The sequence below is a fragment of the Rattus rattus genome, chromosome 3 (assembly GCF_011064425.1).
Source record: "Rattus rattus isolate New Zealand chromosome 3, Rrattus_CSIRO_v1, whole genome shotgun sequence".
Taxonomy (NCBI): domain Eukaryota; kingdom Metazoa; phylum Chordata; class Mammalia; order Rodentia; family Muridae; genus Rattus; species Rattus rattus.
In genome coordinates this window covers 17,288,972-17,307,057 of record NC_046156.1, presented here as the reverse complement: position 1 = coordinate 17,307,057, position 18,086 = coordinate 17,288,972, and positions in this window count along the sequence as shown.

Genomic DNA, 18,086 nt, shown 5'->3' with positions numbered 1-18,086 from the left:
ACCCAACAGTCTTGGGAACACCCCTGAATTTCCTGAGCAGCATGTGGCAAATCATTCCAAGGGAATCAAGTCTACGACAAGGACCTTCTAAGGACAAGCCATCTCCATTTACACTTTTTCAACTCTGAAATGTACATGTCAATGTTGGGAGCTAAGTGTGGTACTAGAAGAGTTCAAGGGATGAATGTGAGTCTTGAACATCTGGGTCTGAAGGTTCCTCTCCGCCACCTTGACCTTGGACAGCTACTCAGCTTCTGTTAATTTCAGTTTCCTGTCAGTGGCAGTAATCTTTGATTGAAGAAGATATTGACTATGCAAATGCCTGAGGACTACATAGTACTTTGTAGAAGGGTACTTATTAGAAAAAGCACAGTCATCCTGCTGTATCCCAGAAGACACATCTGTAAAAACCAGTCCATGTGGAGAAAGCAAAGATTCTGACAGCTGCTTCATTAGCCCTGTCCAACAGAAACATATTACTACCCACAGATGTTAGACATGTATTAATGTAAGATTTTTCTGGTAAACAAATACAGTAAATGAGTTTGAAAATATATTTGGTTTAACCATACATCCTAAATAGCATTGTTTTAATATTCAATATAAAATCAACTATTTTATTTACAGTTAGCAAGGAAAGAATATACAAGAAAACTTACTTTGTATCTCTCAGTTTGAAGCATCCCCATTTCAAGTCCCAGCTCAGTGTCAACAAGTAGTTTGTCACTACTCTATTGAACAAGGAAGGTCTAAGGTCTACAAACTACCTCGTGACTTTGTGAAGCAGTATTCCTGTTCAATCCTTATACTAGATAACATAAGTATAGTTGGGGAACAAATGAATGAAAATTAGCATCTGATACTTGGACAAAAAGAGAATGACATTTGTAGAGCAGAAATCAACTTCACCACTACCCCTAGCACCACCACCACCTTTACCACAACCACCATCACAACCATCACCACTACCACCACTACCATTACCATCCTGAATACCTCCATAGAATCTCCTAACATTTAGGAAGCCAAAGCCCCTCATCTCCAGACCATTTAGGTTAAAGTTCATTGAAATAATTCTATGGTCCACTGAGTTAGTAGCTGCTGTATAGACACAGTGTTGACTGGGATGTAAAAGATAGGATTCGGGTCCCAGTTCTGTTATCAACTAGCTGAGCTGTAGGTTAAAATTTCATGGTCTTCACATTCTTTGCTTAAACAATAAATGGTTTAGAAGACACATTTCCAACTGAACTACTTTGATATAACTTGATTGATGTTTAATTTAGATAAAGGAAATATATTTATCTGGGATCTTTTGACAATTTTGGATAAATTTTACACCCTTGTGACTATGCACAAAGTTGGGTTATAGAAATATTTCTATTTCCCCAACATGTCTTCTGTGTCTTCCTGGTCATCTTCCACTGACGGACATTTGGTTTAGGATCATTTTTTGTATCTATCTATCTATCTATCTATCTATCTATCTATCTATCTATCTATCTATCTATCTATCATCTATCTATATCCATACCTATATACAATTTATCATATATCAATATATAATTTATCTATCATCTATTTGTCATCATCACCACCACTATCACTACCACCATCATCATCTATTTCTGTGTGTATGAGCATGAGTGTTTACCATAGCACAATTGTAGAAGTCAGAGAACAAACAACGGGAGAGTCCATCTCCTACCATATTGCTTCCTAGGGTTCAATTCAGATTCTCACGTTTGGCAGCAAGTTTGTTACTTGCTGAGCTCTACCTAAGGCCCTTGATTCTAGTGTGGGAATGAAACAATTTCTAAGAATGACTGGGGTCAGAGTTGAAGTGGAATTGAGTGGATGTTCTGGGTTCTCCCCCAAGAAGGTATATTACTAACTTACAAGGAACGTATTTTCTATGGAAGTTGTGTCACTGTCTGGCAGAGATGGTCCCTTTGTATCTCTGCCAGTCCTTGACATTCTAAATCTTCAACTTTAATCATTCTAGTACGTGTGCTTCTATCCCACTATAGTTTAGACTTGTATGATAAAAATGAGAACAAAGCTACATTAACTTAATGACATCCTTTTATCTATGCACTTATGAGCAATTTGTCTATCATATTTTAGGAGATAGTTTTTCAAATATTTTCCCCTTTTACAAACTGGGATTTATTTTGTGGGTAGAGAGTGTGTGTGTGTGTGTGTGTGTGTGTGTGTGTGTGTGTGTGTCTGTGTGTGTAAATGAGTTCTATAGATTTTTCTCTTAATAATACCTCTAAGAGTAAAGATGTTTAATTTGAAGGTTATTGTAGCCTTTTGGGATTCTTGTTTGTGTCTTAATCTAAGGAGACTTTGCCTTCCTGAAGATTATGAAAAATGTGTCCTACTTTTGTGATACATTATAATTTTCACTATTTTATTTAGATATATAATCAATTTTAAGTTAATTTTGTGAATGGTGTATTTCTGTCAAAGAGACACAAAAAAAACTGAAAAAAAAACAATATAAATGAAGAATTTGTGATTTGTTTGTGCTCATAGGTCAGTCTGTGGTCCTCTATCTCCATCTTTCTTGCCTGGTGTGATAAAGAGATTCATATCAAAGAGTCAGAGTGTGCAAGAACAGGCTATACTACTGCTATGATTTCATGACAGCAGAGGAAGAGAGAAAGGGGATGCTGGGACAAGATAGACCTTCAAAAGCACCACTCACCCTCAATGAACCACATACTCAAAAGAGTCCCCAACTCTTAATGCCTCACCAAATGTCTCTCTAGATCCTAACTCTACACACTGCTACATTGAGAATCAACTCTTCAATATATCCAACTTTGGAGAGTGCTGTGAATTTCAGTCACAGTGTAGAGCTTTGGAAGGATTGGGATTAGTTTATTTAAAATGGATATTCAATTGTTTTGTTGCTTTGTTTTTAAATCTCTCCCTCCTTAAAATATCAAATCAAATAATCCATATATTATCTTTTGTCTATCCATTTACCTATCTAATCTCTCTGTCATCTCCAATGAAATGCTATTATTATTATTTATCATTATCATGCCTTTCATAGAATGCTATTTCTGAGCATAATAGCTATTATCTTCATCAGAGTAGCTATGGCTAATTGTAAGAATCGCCATTCTCCAACATCAGATTTGTTTATTCTCGATCTTTCTTCAAGAAATAAAAGGTGATCACAAACACAGGTCAAGGTTAACTGAATGTTCAGCTTGGTATGCAGCTATGGGGAAGTCTTCATGCTTGGATGTGACTGTCTGCCATGACCAGTCTGGAATCACCCACACTCCTATGAGTTGCCAACCTCTTACCCATGCTCTGTAAGCTCAACAGCCTCATGAGGTCTCTAAATTGGACTTTTATAGAATTGTACTTGGGAGTTGGTGGTCTGAAAATAGAGGGCAAACACTTGTTTGCAGCTCCCTGAGAAAAGAGATTTCACAGTAATGCCTTTTGTTTAAATACTCAAAAAGGACAGATTTAAACATGAACTCCTTCTCTGAATGCAAGATCCTTCTATGAATGTAATGATGAGCAAATAGGAGAACAGTCACATAACCATATGGGGATCGTCTGACACGTTATGTCAGGAGGTAGCCATGACAGAGCTGTACCCTCTGTCTAAGAGTGAGGCAACTCACAATCGTATAGGGACTTCTTTCTCTTTTCCCTTCTGTATCTTCTTATTTAAAGCATCCAGCTTATGTGGCTACCATGCCAGTTTCAAAATCCCTTGCTTCTTTATTTACTTGGTCTATACTGACTTATGTCCTACTTTAATATAATTAGACTAGTTACAGACAAAAATATTCAAAAGGCATGTGTGTCAGACCCATGAGGGGTTCAATTTTTCTACCTTTAGTAATTCTTCAAGCCAACTTCTCTGGGGTCTAGACTCTGGGTGTAAGGGTATTTCTTCCTTTGGAATCTCCATAGCAGAGAAAATACTTAGTGAACCTCCCAATCAGAGACTTCCTTGATGTTACTGTCTATTTTGCCAGGACAGTAAGCTCCTGCATCGCCCCGAAACAGGGATACTTTTACTTCTTGTAGGGCTATGCTATTTCATCCTTGTCTCCCCTCATTCCTTCCAGTACCCTGTCCTTGACTTTAGAATACTGGAAAAACTTGGCTTGCAAATTTGCTTTTGGCAGAATAAGATATCTTCATCCCTAGGTCACGTCTCAAGCTTTTGTTCAGTCACAAGTTCTATGTGGATTTATCCTCGGTGCGTCTACTTGAATATTCAAAAAGTCATCAGCTAGTCTAATTTGTTTTTTTTTAGCCATGTAAAAGACTGATTTGCTTTGACAGGTGGATCAGAAACAGAATTGAAGCTATTTTATCTGGACCTAATTAAACAACCTTCATTACCGGCAGATATATGTTTGTGACTTAAAATTAGCATGATTGGAATTAAAACTCAAAATATAAGGCATTGAATTCAGATATGGCTGGTTTAAAAATAAATTCCATACATTTTAAATGCGGCAAGTCTGGATTTTAAATATTCTATAGTGACAAATTCCATTTAAAGGTAGGGCGTGCGTGCGTCTTGAGTAGTGTGTGTGTGTGTGTGTGTGTGTGTGTGTGTGTGTGTGTGTGTGTGTGTGTGTGTTACACGCATACCCAGCTATAATACAGATAGTAGCAGAGGGGATCCTTATATTCTGAACTGTTCGACAACAGCTTTCTGAATTATAAAACATTGATAAAATATTTGTAAAATCAAATTCCTCCTCCCTTTCCCCTTAAGCACTGAATTCATCCTTGAGAACTCTGTAAAGCTTTCTTTGGCTTCGAAGGTTACACTCTCTCATCAAATTATTTCTCTTCATTTTTGCCCAGTCTCTGAGGTTTTGTCATTGCTTCTTATCACATGCATTCTGAGTGTATACAGAATAAATGGATAGAAATGAAGGGAAATCTGGTTAAAATATTCTCTGATGCAACCTTAGAAACCACAGTATTTCTTTAATGGTGTTTTACTCCCTAACCCTTTGAGGAATATTTGAAAGACTTTCAATGTAGCTTTACATAAATATTTTCACACACTCAAATTGCTATACATAAGGGCACATCCTGGGTAATAATTGAGAGTTAGTAATTATTAAATGTTTGTAAAATACACACACACACACACACACACACATACACACACAATTTTAGACTTGTGAAGATTGTCAAGGACTGATATTCCTGAGCCAGATTTTACTTTATGAGGGAAACTAAAAGGTTGAATAAAACATATTGACATTTCTGTTCAACATTAAGGCAGTAGGAATTAGGGCGGATTCCTTTTCCTAACAAACATTAATATGAGATTCCTGGTGTGATGAGAACTGGATATCAAGAATCTAATCCCTGCCCCAGCCTTGTGTTTCAAAATCTCTCTCCAAATTATTAAAATTCCAGATACTTTTTGATGCATCTCTGCGATTTTTTAACTACTTTAAATGCAAGCAAGAGCCCGTTCCTTGTGTTTATAGCCTCTTTGCAAACCGATCACATTTTATAAAACATGAAATAAAGCATTTGTGTTTCTCCACGTCCATTTCACAATGAGAATTTCCAGATGGTCCTTGAGTTGTATTTTCCGAGAATTGAAACAACAGTTCCCGCTGGGGGTTGCTCCCTCTGCTGTGTTTGCTCAGTCCTTTCTGACTCTGATGATGACGGGTCTTGTACAGCCACTGTGCCTCGCCAACCCCCTCCCTTATGTCTGCCGAGTAGTTCATTTCTGATTTCAAAGTGGCATCCATGAAATCTAGCTTAGCCTAGGCTTTCTTTTATGCACTGCTCAGACTTAATTTTGACATGTACATTGTCACTTCTTTGGATCCTCCTTGAATGCTAGCCTCGACACGACACGACTTCAGGTGGCTGGAGTCTGATTTGGGAGGAGTGGTATGAACTAGTTAGCTGAAGGTTGAGATCTAAACTCTTGATTTTTATTTTCCTCATCCCACAACTTTGATGCCTTACCCATGGTGTCTCCCATTCTTCCCATTTATTTTTTTCTCCTAAAGCAGTTGTGTAATGGAGATATCCTTGCTTGGGCCCTTTGCTGCTGTCTCTTTGATCCCTGCGTCTTAAAATAACTTCTAGAGAGCTGCTTATGTAAGTGAGAAGTTGGGTTCAACTTCCCACCACTTTGTTGGCCTCACTTGAGAATGTAGATTCTAAGAGCCTTTGCTCACAGACAACTGAGGGCTGAAATGAAAAGTACCTTTAATATTTTTGTGACTATACCTGACACGTGGGAGACAGAAGCAAGAAAAGGTCCAAATGAGCAGGTATGCGGCAAGGACTGTGATGATGCACGAGTCAGGGAAGGAGGATAAGGACAGTGGCCAGAGAGGTTGCCACTGTGCTCAGGTTGAAAGTTGGTTCACTAGGAAGGAAGCAAGTGAACAAATACTTGAAGGTGGGGAAGATCAAGGGATTTGGCCTGGGAAAGAATAAACATAAGAATCTTGAAGAAATAGACACAGAGGGACTAGAAGATGACAGTGATGAGAGACAGGGCCAAAGAGAAGTGTGTGTGTGTGTGTGTGTGTGTGTGTGTGTGTGTGTGTGTGTGTGTGTGTGTGTGTGTGTAATCTTATACGATATATTTTGATCATATTCATTTCCAGTGCTTCCCTCTTCCCTTTACTTCCTTCCAGATCCACACCTCCTATCTATCTCCCAACTTCCTATTTTCTCTTCTCTTTGTTAAATAGCCCACCAACCTCAATTTCATCTGACCACATTACAAGTGTGAGGTCATACCCTGAAGAGTATGGTCAACTTACTAGAAATCACACCCTTATAGAAAACTGACTCTCCTTCCCCATAAAGCCAACAACTGTCCATAGAACCTCAGTTATGGATAGGGCTTATGAACCCCTTTCCACTCCATGCTAAAATGCTGCCTGGTTTGACCATGTACATGACTTGTACACGCAATTACATCTGCTGTAAGTTCATAAATGCAACAGTTTCATCATATCCAGAAGACCACAGTGCCACTTTTCTCTGAGTAAAAGTCACTAAAGAGTTGTAGCTAAAAATGACACAAACTGGCACTCATTGTAAGGAGTATCTAGAAGTTGAGAATTAAGTAGAAGGGAAGAGGTAAAAACTGAGAGGTGAGTTAGGTGCTATAAGATGCTGCTAATTGAGATGGGAAGACTCAGATTGTGTATCTAGGCTTGAGGTATTTATAGTCCTGTTGGCATTTATAGTCCTCATTATTAAATAAGAAAATCCGTGATCACTTGGGGCATTGGCACATAGTGTAAGTGGTAAATTAATTTGTTAGTGAGTAAACTGCCTTAGATTGGCATCTATCTATGTGTATATCATCTGTATATCTATCTATCTATCTATCTATCTATCTATCTATCTATCTATCTATCTATCAATACATTTTGAGAAAATCTGAGTCTTCCTAATTACCTCCTAAAGAATTTGGTGTGATGTCAGGAGTGTCTTTTCTCTTACACATAAAGAGCATTGGGAAGCACAGGGTTAAAGAAAGAATTTGAATGTCATTTTGTAAAATCCCTTCACTTAGGAAAGTGAGTGTAAAAACTGATGTCTTAATTAAAGGATGGCTTTAAATGAACACATGCCATTTGACTCAAAATTATACACAGATTTATTGCCCGGGTCATACTTATGAAAGTATATGACACTTAGTACTGAATGGATGTCTTAATTATTTTCTGTTGCCATGATAAAATATCATGACCACGACAGTTTATAGAAGAAAGCATTTATGTGGGGCTTACAGTTCCACAGGGTTAGAGTCCATGGCCATCTTGTCAGAAAGTATGACAAGCAGGGACGGTGCTGAAGCAGTAGCTAAGGACTTTACATCTCCATCTGCAAGGACTAGGCAAAGAGAAAGAACTGAGACTGGTATGGGCTTTTGAAATCTCAAAGCCTATTGTCAGTGACATAGCTTGTTGGACAAGGCCACACCTCTTAATCTTTCACAAATAATTCTGCCAACTGGGGACCAAGCATTCAAATAGATGAGCCCATGGAAGGCATTCTTATTCAAATCACCACAATGGAAATGTGCAAAGATATTCTCATATAGATTAACAGCTCATTTTGGAAGAAGAGTCTGGGCTTGCGGGCATCATTACAGCTGCACCACATATCAATAGCTTGCTATGGTCTAGGCAATCGTGCTAATGGCATAATGTTTAGTAGCTTGTTCAAGTCTAGCAGTAATAATTGGGGAAAATAATTGTCATTCACTTGTACAGATAAGTAATCTATGTTAGAGCATGGATCAACCGACTGATCAGTTGCAATGTTGGTCATCAGCAAAAATCAGGAAACAGGCTGTATGTGGTGCATATTTAGGTTCCAGATTATTCGTCTCTATGCTTCTGTGGAGACTACTTCTGTGGCATGTGTGTGTGTGTCTGTGTGTGTGTGCATGTGTGTGTGTGCATGTGTGTGTATGTGTGTGTATGTGTGTGCGTGTGTGTGTTTGTGTGCATGTGTGTGTGTGTGTGTGCATGTGCGTGTGTGTGTGTGTGTAGGAAGTGGGGATCGATTCCTAACCTTGAATTTGCCCCTCTGTGGTTGTTCCATGCATCAGTTATTCACCTCCCCTCTGCTGTTTACACCAAACTGCACGGTGATGCTATTCTGCAGCCAATGGTGGAGGAACTGTCATGTCTCTGATTGTGTTTGCTCATTAAGTTGAAAAAAAAACCAGAAAAGCCAATACAATTTTGTGGCTTTCCTTATAAAAGTGAAGTTTCGTGGATTACAAAAATTTAATTTTCAGATACTTATGAGAACACCCAAGCTGAGGTGCTTTGAAACGGCAACATTTCGGGACTGGGCTGTTAAAGCCAGGTATCATTTTCTTCTAAACAGGGCATTTTAGAATAAAACTGTATCTGTCAGAAATAAAAACGGTGAATTTATGCTTCATTGTAATCTGCTCATTGCTTTAAGGACTTTAGGGTCCCTGGGGAGTGTTGGCAAACAAGGCAACGTCCCTGTATGCTGGATTTTCTTTGGGATCTTTGCTTTTGATTACACGTGAAAATCAAGAGTGTCTGGCAGTCACCTACCATCAACAGGCTTAGAAAGTAATAGCCTAACTTGTTTTGGCTTTATCCTCAGTCATTTTACATCTGCTTTTCCCCCTCCATTCCCCCATCTCATAAACTATTTTAGGTGACAGCATGCAAATAAGCACATTTTCCTGCTAATTTCATCCAGTTTGGATTACCTGCCACACTGAAGATGCAGCTGCCATGGACTGAAGTTACAAGAGACAAAGCTTCTGCTGCTAAAAATCTATTTTCATCCCGGACAAGATGCCAGAGCCCTGTGCATCTAGCGGCAGAGGCCATGGGTGTGGCCACCAGGCTCCATGTTGCTGAAACTTGACATTCTCTTTCAATACAAGATCCATTTCCCAAGCAATAATACGTATTTCCTAAATCTCATCCAGAGACTGTGCAACTTTCACTGGCCTTAAAAGGGGGAATTAACATGACTTGAGATAGCATATCAAAGACAATCAGAGGTTCTAGAGTTGTTATAATTTAAGAGAAGTTTTAGGCAATATAATTTCATAAGAATTTGTTTACAAGATAAACCGCAGTTTTATAATATACTGGTAGGAATATTATTATAGTTTTATTTCTCTTTTTCTCCTCTCCTTCCATGCCTTTCTCTTTTCTTTATCTACTGAATAAATTGTCCCAGAATGTCTGCTGTGGCAAGTTCTGTGTTATTCCTCCAAATACATAATTCTAACAAGACCAATAGAGGTCATGACTTTTGTGGAATGTGTTGAAAGAGACAGAGGTATAAAGAAGAAATTATGCCAATTGTTCAGTAGTCTCACTGGGTAAATTCTGAGAGGGAGACAAATAGAACAAAATGTGTGAGAAAAATGAGGACTATGCTGGGTAGTCTTTTGTCAACTTGACACAACTAGGATCATCAGAGTGGAGAGAACCTCAACTAAGAAAACACTCCATCAGAGCTACCTGCAGGCAAGCCTGCAGAGCATTTTCTTAACTAGCATTTTCTTAAAGAGCAGAGAGCCTACCCCATTCTGGGTGGAGCCATCCTTGAACTGATGGTCCTGGATTCTATTAAAAAGCAACTTGAGAATGCCGTGAGGAACAAGTCAGTAAGCAGCACTTCTCGGTGCCCTCTGCATCAGCTCCTGTCTTTAGGCTCCTGTCTTGAGTTTCTTTGATAATGAAGAATTATGTGAAAGCATACCCCCCCAAAAAAAAGAAAAGTAAAAACCAAAAAGTACTACCTTTCCTTCTTGTGGTGGTTTGAAAGAAAATGGCCCCCATAGGTCTATAGGGAGTGGCACTCTTAGGAAATACGGCCTTAGAGTAGGTATGGCTTTGTTGGAAGAGGCACATGACTAGGGGTTTGGTTTTTACGTCTCAGAAGTTCAAGTCAATGCTCTTCTTCCTTCTGCCCCTGAATCAAGATATAAAACTCTCAACTCCTTCTCTAGCACCATGTCTGCCTGCATGCTACCACCTTTCCCTCCATGATGATAATGGACCAACTTATGACCTACAAGCCAGCTGCAATAAACCAGCCCCAATTAAATGTTTTCCTGTATAAGAGTTGCAGCGGTCAATGTTTCTTCACAGCAATAAAACCCTAAGAGACACTTCTCACATTTCTTTTTGTCATGCTATTTATCACAGCAATAGAAACCCTGACTTAGAGAGAAATGGGATGGTTCTGTGACAGAGATGTTTATAGAAGAACTACAGAAGAACTTTGGGTTGAAAAGCCAACAAGTGTTCAAAGCTTGGTGAGCTCTTCTGTGGGGTCTTGAAAGATAAGAAGGTTGAGAGCAATGCAGATGATGGAGGCCTGGCTTGTGACATCTTAGAGGGAAGTTTGAGTGTTTCTTGACTCTATTAGGGCTGTTTGCAATTTTGATTTAAGAATTGTTGGTTCTGGTTAGCTGAGGCTGAATAATCAGCTGTGATCAACAAGATACAAGAACTATTGAAGTAATATTTTTTTTTCTTTACTGAGACAATTGATACTGGTTCGATAGAGTTACAAAATTAGCAGTGATTAAGAAGAGACCAGCATGGTCAAGGTGGAATCTTCTAGGAACTGTTTCCTCTGAGACAGCACATGCAAGATGCATTCCACAATCCACAAAACTCTGGCCTAGAAACAGTCTGGAAGGGTCACTCAGGTGATACTGCTTTTAAAGGCATGAAGGAGACATGGAGAGCAGCTTAGGCTCAACACTGTGCTGCAAGGTTGGAGTTCCTGAAGAAAATCCAAGAGAGGCTATTGGTAAAAGAATATTGCAGTGTTTTGTAGTTGTTAGTACCATAGTACATGTGCTGAGGACAGCAGGAAGTATGAAGTAGAGCTGACCCAAGCCAGGAGACAATTTTGTGCTACAAAAGGCAGACAGGGAAGTGACCCTGGTCCTTTGGAGGAGCCCAGACACTGAACACTGAGTTACTTATGTTGGGGAATTTTGTTCTGCGTTCTTCATATTTGCACTATGCCCTGGTTCTTCCCTCTTGAAGGAAAAGGGTATTTACTTTTTTATTTGACAGGAGTTTAGGGTTTAGGAACTTTAATTTTTTAAAGAGATTTGGGGATTTTACAAAGATTTTGGATTTTAAAGCAGAGTTTGGATACTTTGAAGAGACTTCGAACTTTTAACTGTTTGAAATTTTAAAGACTTTGGAGCTTTGAAAACTGGAAATATTTTATATTGTGATGTTCATTTTAATGTGTGATCTTGGGGATGAACAAGAAAGGAAAGGTTACGGCTTAATAGTGATGTGTTTGTGTGTCAGGTTGACAAGGGGCCATTTGTGCTGGATACTTTTATGTAAAATTTGACACAAGCTAGAGTAATTAGAGAGATGGGAAATTCAATTAAGAAAAAAATCTGGCTGCAGGCTGTAGGGCATTTTCTTAATTAGTAATTGATGGGAGGTGGGTCAGCTCATTGTGGATGAATCTCCTGGGTTGGTGACTCTGAGTTCAATAAACCAGGCTCAGCAAGCCATGAAGAGCAAGCTAATAACCAGCGTTCTTCCATGGCCTCTAGATCAGGTCCTGTCTTTAAGTTCCTGTCCTGTTTGAACTCATAGCCTTGGGGGATGAATAGCAATGTGGAAGCATATGCCAAATAAACCCTTTCCTTCCCAAATTGCTTTTGGTCGTGGCATTTATCACAGCAGTAGAAACTCTAAGACAGAAATATTAGTGTGATATAAGGAGAGCCTCACTACCTCCCTGCACCTCAAGGAAAGTGCAGACGAAAATTGCATCTTATAAAAACAAAATAATATGAAACAACAACAGAAGAAGAGGAGAAGGAGGAGGAGGAGGAGGAGGAAGAGGAAGAGGAGGAGCAGCAGCAGCAGCAGCAGCAGAGAAGATTCATTCAATTCAGTGGTGATAGAAGACAAGATTGAGGCAAGGACATTTTTGGAAGATAAGAAAAGACAGAGGGGGTTGTGGATTTAGCTCAGTGGTAGAACGCTTGCCTAGAAAGCGCAAGGCCCTGGGTTCGGTCCTCAGCTCCTGAAAAAAAAAAAAGAAAAGAAAAGAAAAGACAGAGGACTGGGAGCTGGACAGAGGAGCTGGACTGTGCTACCAGAGGGGAGAGGGTGTGGGCTGCGTTCACCACATCTGTCAAAGGCATTAACCTGTCATGACTGCATGACTGATAGAATTTCTGAGTCTACACTTTATACTAAGATCAACAAGAAGCAATGGTGTGTGTGTGTGTGTGCGTGTGTGTGTGTGTGCGTGTGTGTGTGTGTGTGTGTGTGTGTGTGTGTGTGTGTATCATGCATGGGACTTGCACTGGAAGGACAGAGGAGTGTATTAGTTTCCCTAATACTAGAATGACTGATGGCTGGAAATTGAACCCAAGTTCTTTTCAAGACCAGCCAGTGCTTTTAACCACTGAGCCTTATCTTTAGCCCCCAACTGCAATGTTTTTCAGATCTTTCCTATCTAAGATACAGAGAACTTCATAACAGTTCATAAAAACTCCCACTTGAAGCTTTATTTTTATGTGCGTGATACCATTTAATTAAGAAAAAAGCTGAAGATTTTTTCCATCTTTCATTTCCTCAAGATTCTGGTGGTCTGTTGTTTTTAACAAAAATCTTAAACATTCAATTTTACCATTAAAGACTCAGGAGCCAGATGCTGAGGTGAAAGCCTGCTAGCTCAGAGAGGTGGAGAGCACCCAGCTGACCTTCCTTCTCAGTCAATGTCACAAAAGGAAACTTTCTTTTTCCACTTCATCTCAAAAACCCCTCAATCTGAATGTCCCTCAGTTCTGCTTCCTGTGTGTCTCTTATCTCTCTTATCTGCCCTCCCGACTTCCTCTTACTCTATGTGGTTTCTTCCTATGTTCACACCCTGTCCACAGGTTGCTTGCTCTGATTCTTGACCTAGTGTTGACTTTATTTAGTCCTGTTTACAATAAACATATAGCTCGTGGATTGAAGATGTGTGCTAGGGTCAGTCATACCACAACAAAAAGCAGATATTTTTCCCCAGTCCACAACACAAGCTTGGGGTTTCACAGTGTAATCAAATATCCTGCAACAGTGGTATGCAATTATTAATATCTGAGAGTGCATCAACTAGCCCTGGCGTCAGAGGGTACAGCGATTGGCCAGGGGAAGGCTCGCAGTTCTTTAGTTCCCGTGAGTTGGGAGAACGTTGGGGAATTAGACTTGCAAACTTCTTAGACACTAACTGTCTCTTGCATTTTGTTGTTTTATTTTACTGGTATATTTGAGAATGACAGAGTTTACTAGCACTGTCCTTTAAACACAATTTAAGTTGTATTTTTACTTCCTTTAATCCATATTATAGCTTGTCACTCTTGGCAACTCGGTGCCATTTCCTGTCACATCTCGACAGCCGGAACTTAGAGAATGGGAACTGAATTTCTTATCATTTCTGCCAGCAGCCTTCTAGTTTGGAATCTACTAATGAAGACATTTGTGCAAAGGTTGAAACCCAGAATCAGGCGATGGTGCTGCTGTGGGACAATGCTAGGAAGGTGTCTGGGCTGGCAAAGGAGAGAAGCAAGATTCTTCTTGGTAACACTTAGATACTGAAGATGGCTGAAACCAGACGCAGTATCTTTCAATTTTTCTATTTCCGATTTCCTTAACATGAGGCTCCCATGCCCTTTCTCCACCAGTTTCCTCACAGATCTAATCTTGCATATTGAATTCACTCTGGGGCAAAACGTCCAGAGAAGCTTCTGTCTTTTCAACTGAGATCTGAACAATGGATGTGGTTGTTAGTCAATCTGTGTTTATAAACCTGAATTCAGTGTGTGTAACGAATCAATAACAATCCCCCCGAATAATAGTTACTAGATGCAATATTTTCTTAGTTTATATTTTTAAATTCTGATGTTAGTCATGACTTCTGCATCACCCACATGATGTTGCTAGGTTAAAAACCTCAGACTCTTTAGCTTAATATGCAATTTTTAAGGGTTATTTTTATGTATTCTGATGAGCTTTTAGGATTTTTTATAGTATTTGTTTTTATTTTGTGTGTCTGAGCATTTTGCCTGCATGTATAGTATATAACATGAGCATGAGGCCCTCACAGGAGTCAGAAGAGGATGACAGATCCCCTTGGAACTGGAGCTGGAGATTGTTGTTAGATGTCACATGGGTGCTGGGGAGGCAAATCTGCCTCTTCTGGAGGGGCACTCTGTTCTTGACTACTAAGCCACCTCTCTAGTTTCTATGTTGAAATTTGTTGAACTTTTAATGAGCCTCTGAGCTCATGGATTGGAAACTTGGTCTCCTAACCTTTGTGAAGGCATCTCCTGAATGGCCAGCAGAATCCTTGAGGGCGTGCTCTTGGAGGGGCTCTCCATGCCTGGCCATTACTTTTTCCCATGCTCTAGGTGCCATTAGGTAAGCTACCTTCAATACTTTATCACGAGCCCCCAGACAATTAGTTTAGGATTTTGGGGAAAAAAGAAAGTGAGAAGCAAAATAAATCATAACTCCTTTAAAAGTAATCAGTGAAGGTGTTTTGCTAATGCAAATTTGAATAAAACAGAAAAGGCTCAAGCATCACTCCCAAACATAGAATCATATATTGTCTCTTCTTAGTCTTACCCTCTTAAAGCCCTCATACCATGGGCCCTGTATAATTGTTTCTTGCACTGCATTCATGTGCCTGTCTGCTTAGGTTTCTACTTCTTACTCTTTTAACTTATAAGTATTCTTGAAGCTTCAACTCAAATGTCTTTTTCACTTTTCCCCCTTTATTCTTACTCCCAAGAGCTTCAACTAAACTTAAACTGCTTTAAGCTGGATTTAAAGCTATTATTTTCTAGGTGTTTGCTTTATTCCACATTGTCACTAGAAAGAAAATTCTTTGAAAAATGCAAAGAACTCAATAGATAGTCATGGTCTTGAAAGATTGTCTTGAAATAAGCTCTCTCTATACCATATACAAAAGAAGGAAAAGGAAAAAGAAAGGAGAAACCCAGAGAAGACCAAAAGCTGTTTTTTTCTTAAAGCAAAAAAAATTCTTCAAATTGGTCTAATGCATTATTAAATAGCCTAGGGAAATTTTTGACTTTACTCTTGTTTTGTAGAAGGAGAAAAACTACTCAAGAAATTTTCTTGTTTTTTGAAAACTAATGTTTTGAATATGTACTATTTTCAAGCTACAGAAAATGTAACTCATGCTAAAGCCTTTGGGCATGTGTACACTTATAAATATAACATTAATACACAAGGATATAACATAATTTAGTTGTGCCGTACCTCATAAGGAAAGAGACAGAATTCATGTAAGGCTTGCGGAGAAGACCTCTCCTGGAAGACCGTGGAGTGGATGCGAGGATGAGACCACCTAGAAGGCAAGTGGGAAACTGTGTTTCGTTAACCAGACTGTCATAGAGAATCTCAATGTGGGCACCACACCAGAACCCACGCAGTCTGATAAACCAAGAAGACACATTTTATAGACAGTTTAAATGAGGTGGAGGATAGGAGGACAGATTAGAAGAAGGAATAATTAACACTAAAGACCTTGATGACACCACGTGGAAACCTACTGCTAGATGATTCCTGGAGCATGTAGTGAACATATACAAATGAGTTTAAATGGGGTGGCTTTTAATAAAGGTGGTAGGAACAGGGACATTGCTTCCTACCAGACACCATGGGCTATTAAACAGAGAGCTCAGGGCCAGGGCACAGGTTACCTGTTTTGCCTTGGGTTGTCATGGGATTCTATGATGCTCCTAAACGTTACAGGCAGTTGACATTGCACTGGAATGCTATCTAGAAAATGACAGAATTCTACTGCAGAAAACACCACACCCCTGAATCTTAGCACATGAACAAATGCAGCTGAAAGGACTTGGAAGTTTTGTCCACACGCCATAGCTATTACAGTGCTTGAAGGTGCTGTGCTATTCATGCTACTAAAGAAAATAACAGTCAACAAGTTATCCTTTCTTCTTGCATTCATTTACTGGACCAAAATGCTATCATATCACTTTTATTTCTTTCTATGAAGTGTATAAATTTTAGGGTGGTCATTATAAAAAATATATTGGTATATTGTATATACCCTTTTCCTTTGAAGTTATCTTGATTTCCAAAGGAAATTTGGAGAGGATATAGAACTCGCTTATATTATTTTCACAGTTTCCCCTGATATTAACACTTTATGTCACCGTGGTATATTTTACAGAGGTAAGAAACCTGCATGGAAACCATACTACTGCTAAATTCCTGACTTTATTGGATTTAACTAATGATTTCATCCTTACAGAAGGACCATTGCATAGAAACATCATCTCTCTTCTGATCAGTAATAGTTTCTCAGGTTTTCTAATATCGAACTAACCATGATACTTTTGAAAAACACTGGCCAGTTATTCTGTAGAATACCTCTTCCTTTAATTTTATATCCTTTGTGCTGGTGAGATCAGTGTTTTTATATATATTTGGGAGGATACCCTTCCTATTATAAACTTTCAGAGACTATAGTCAGTGTGAGACATCACCAGGGCTTTTGATCTCAATTTCCAAGTCCAACTAATGTTCAACAGAGTCCTCTTCTCATTTCTTTATGTGCCTACCATATTCTCTTCTTGGTAAACAAATCAGTATGTAGGTCCCATGCTCAAGGGCACTGAAGACTGGTGAGGAGTGCTAAGGACCATCTCCTGGAGAGGAGACCTTCTCCAAAAATTATTTTGAATTTTCGTGCAGGGAAGATATTTCTCTTATTTTTCTTTCATCTATTTATGATATTATAAACTCATATATTTATCTTACATTTTGGATTATTGTAATTTTGGTTGTGTTTGTACTCAAAATTTTGTTGCTTTTATCTTAAGATGTCTCTGTACAGGGCCACTCTCTTATAAAATGGACTCTGTCCTATTAGCATAACACTATCAATTCTGACTAGGGTCCTCAAACACTCTAGTCACAGCCCTGCATTGCAGTTTGTCAGAGATTTACCTCAGCATGCTTAATAATTCACTTTAGTCAATCTTATATCCCTCCTCAAAACCAGGAATAATGTCCTCAGACCTTTGATAGCAGGCTTCATAAGGCTGTTTCTAAAAAGGAGCAATTGATTGGATGATATAAGGGGCCAAATCCCCCATGGGTCAGCACTTCAAAATGATCATGGGAACTCCAGGAGGGAGCAGGGAGACAGAGTCCCATGGCAGTCTAGTCCCTTCCCCTTTGAGCTCTTTGGTTTCAGCAACAGTCTCAGACTGAAGACAGGTGATGAATTTGGGTTCATAGTGAAGTTGGTTGGGAAGGAAATGAAGACAGGTTTAACAGGAACGATTAGTGGACTCTACCTCTGGGCACTAGACGTCTGCTTTGGTCCTCACTAATCAGTTTTCCACATGCCTCTTGCCATTTGCTTTATTTAGGATGAGTTCCTAGAGCTCAAATTGCTGCCCTGTGCTGGCCACCTTCTCTCTCTCTCTCTCTCTCTCTCTCTCTCTCTCTCTCTCTCTCTCTCTCTCTCTGCCC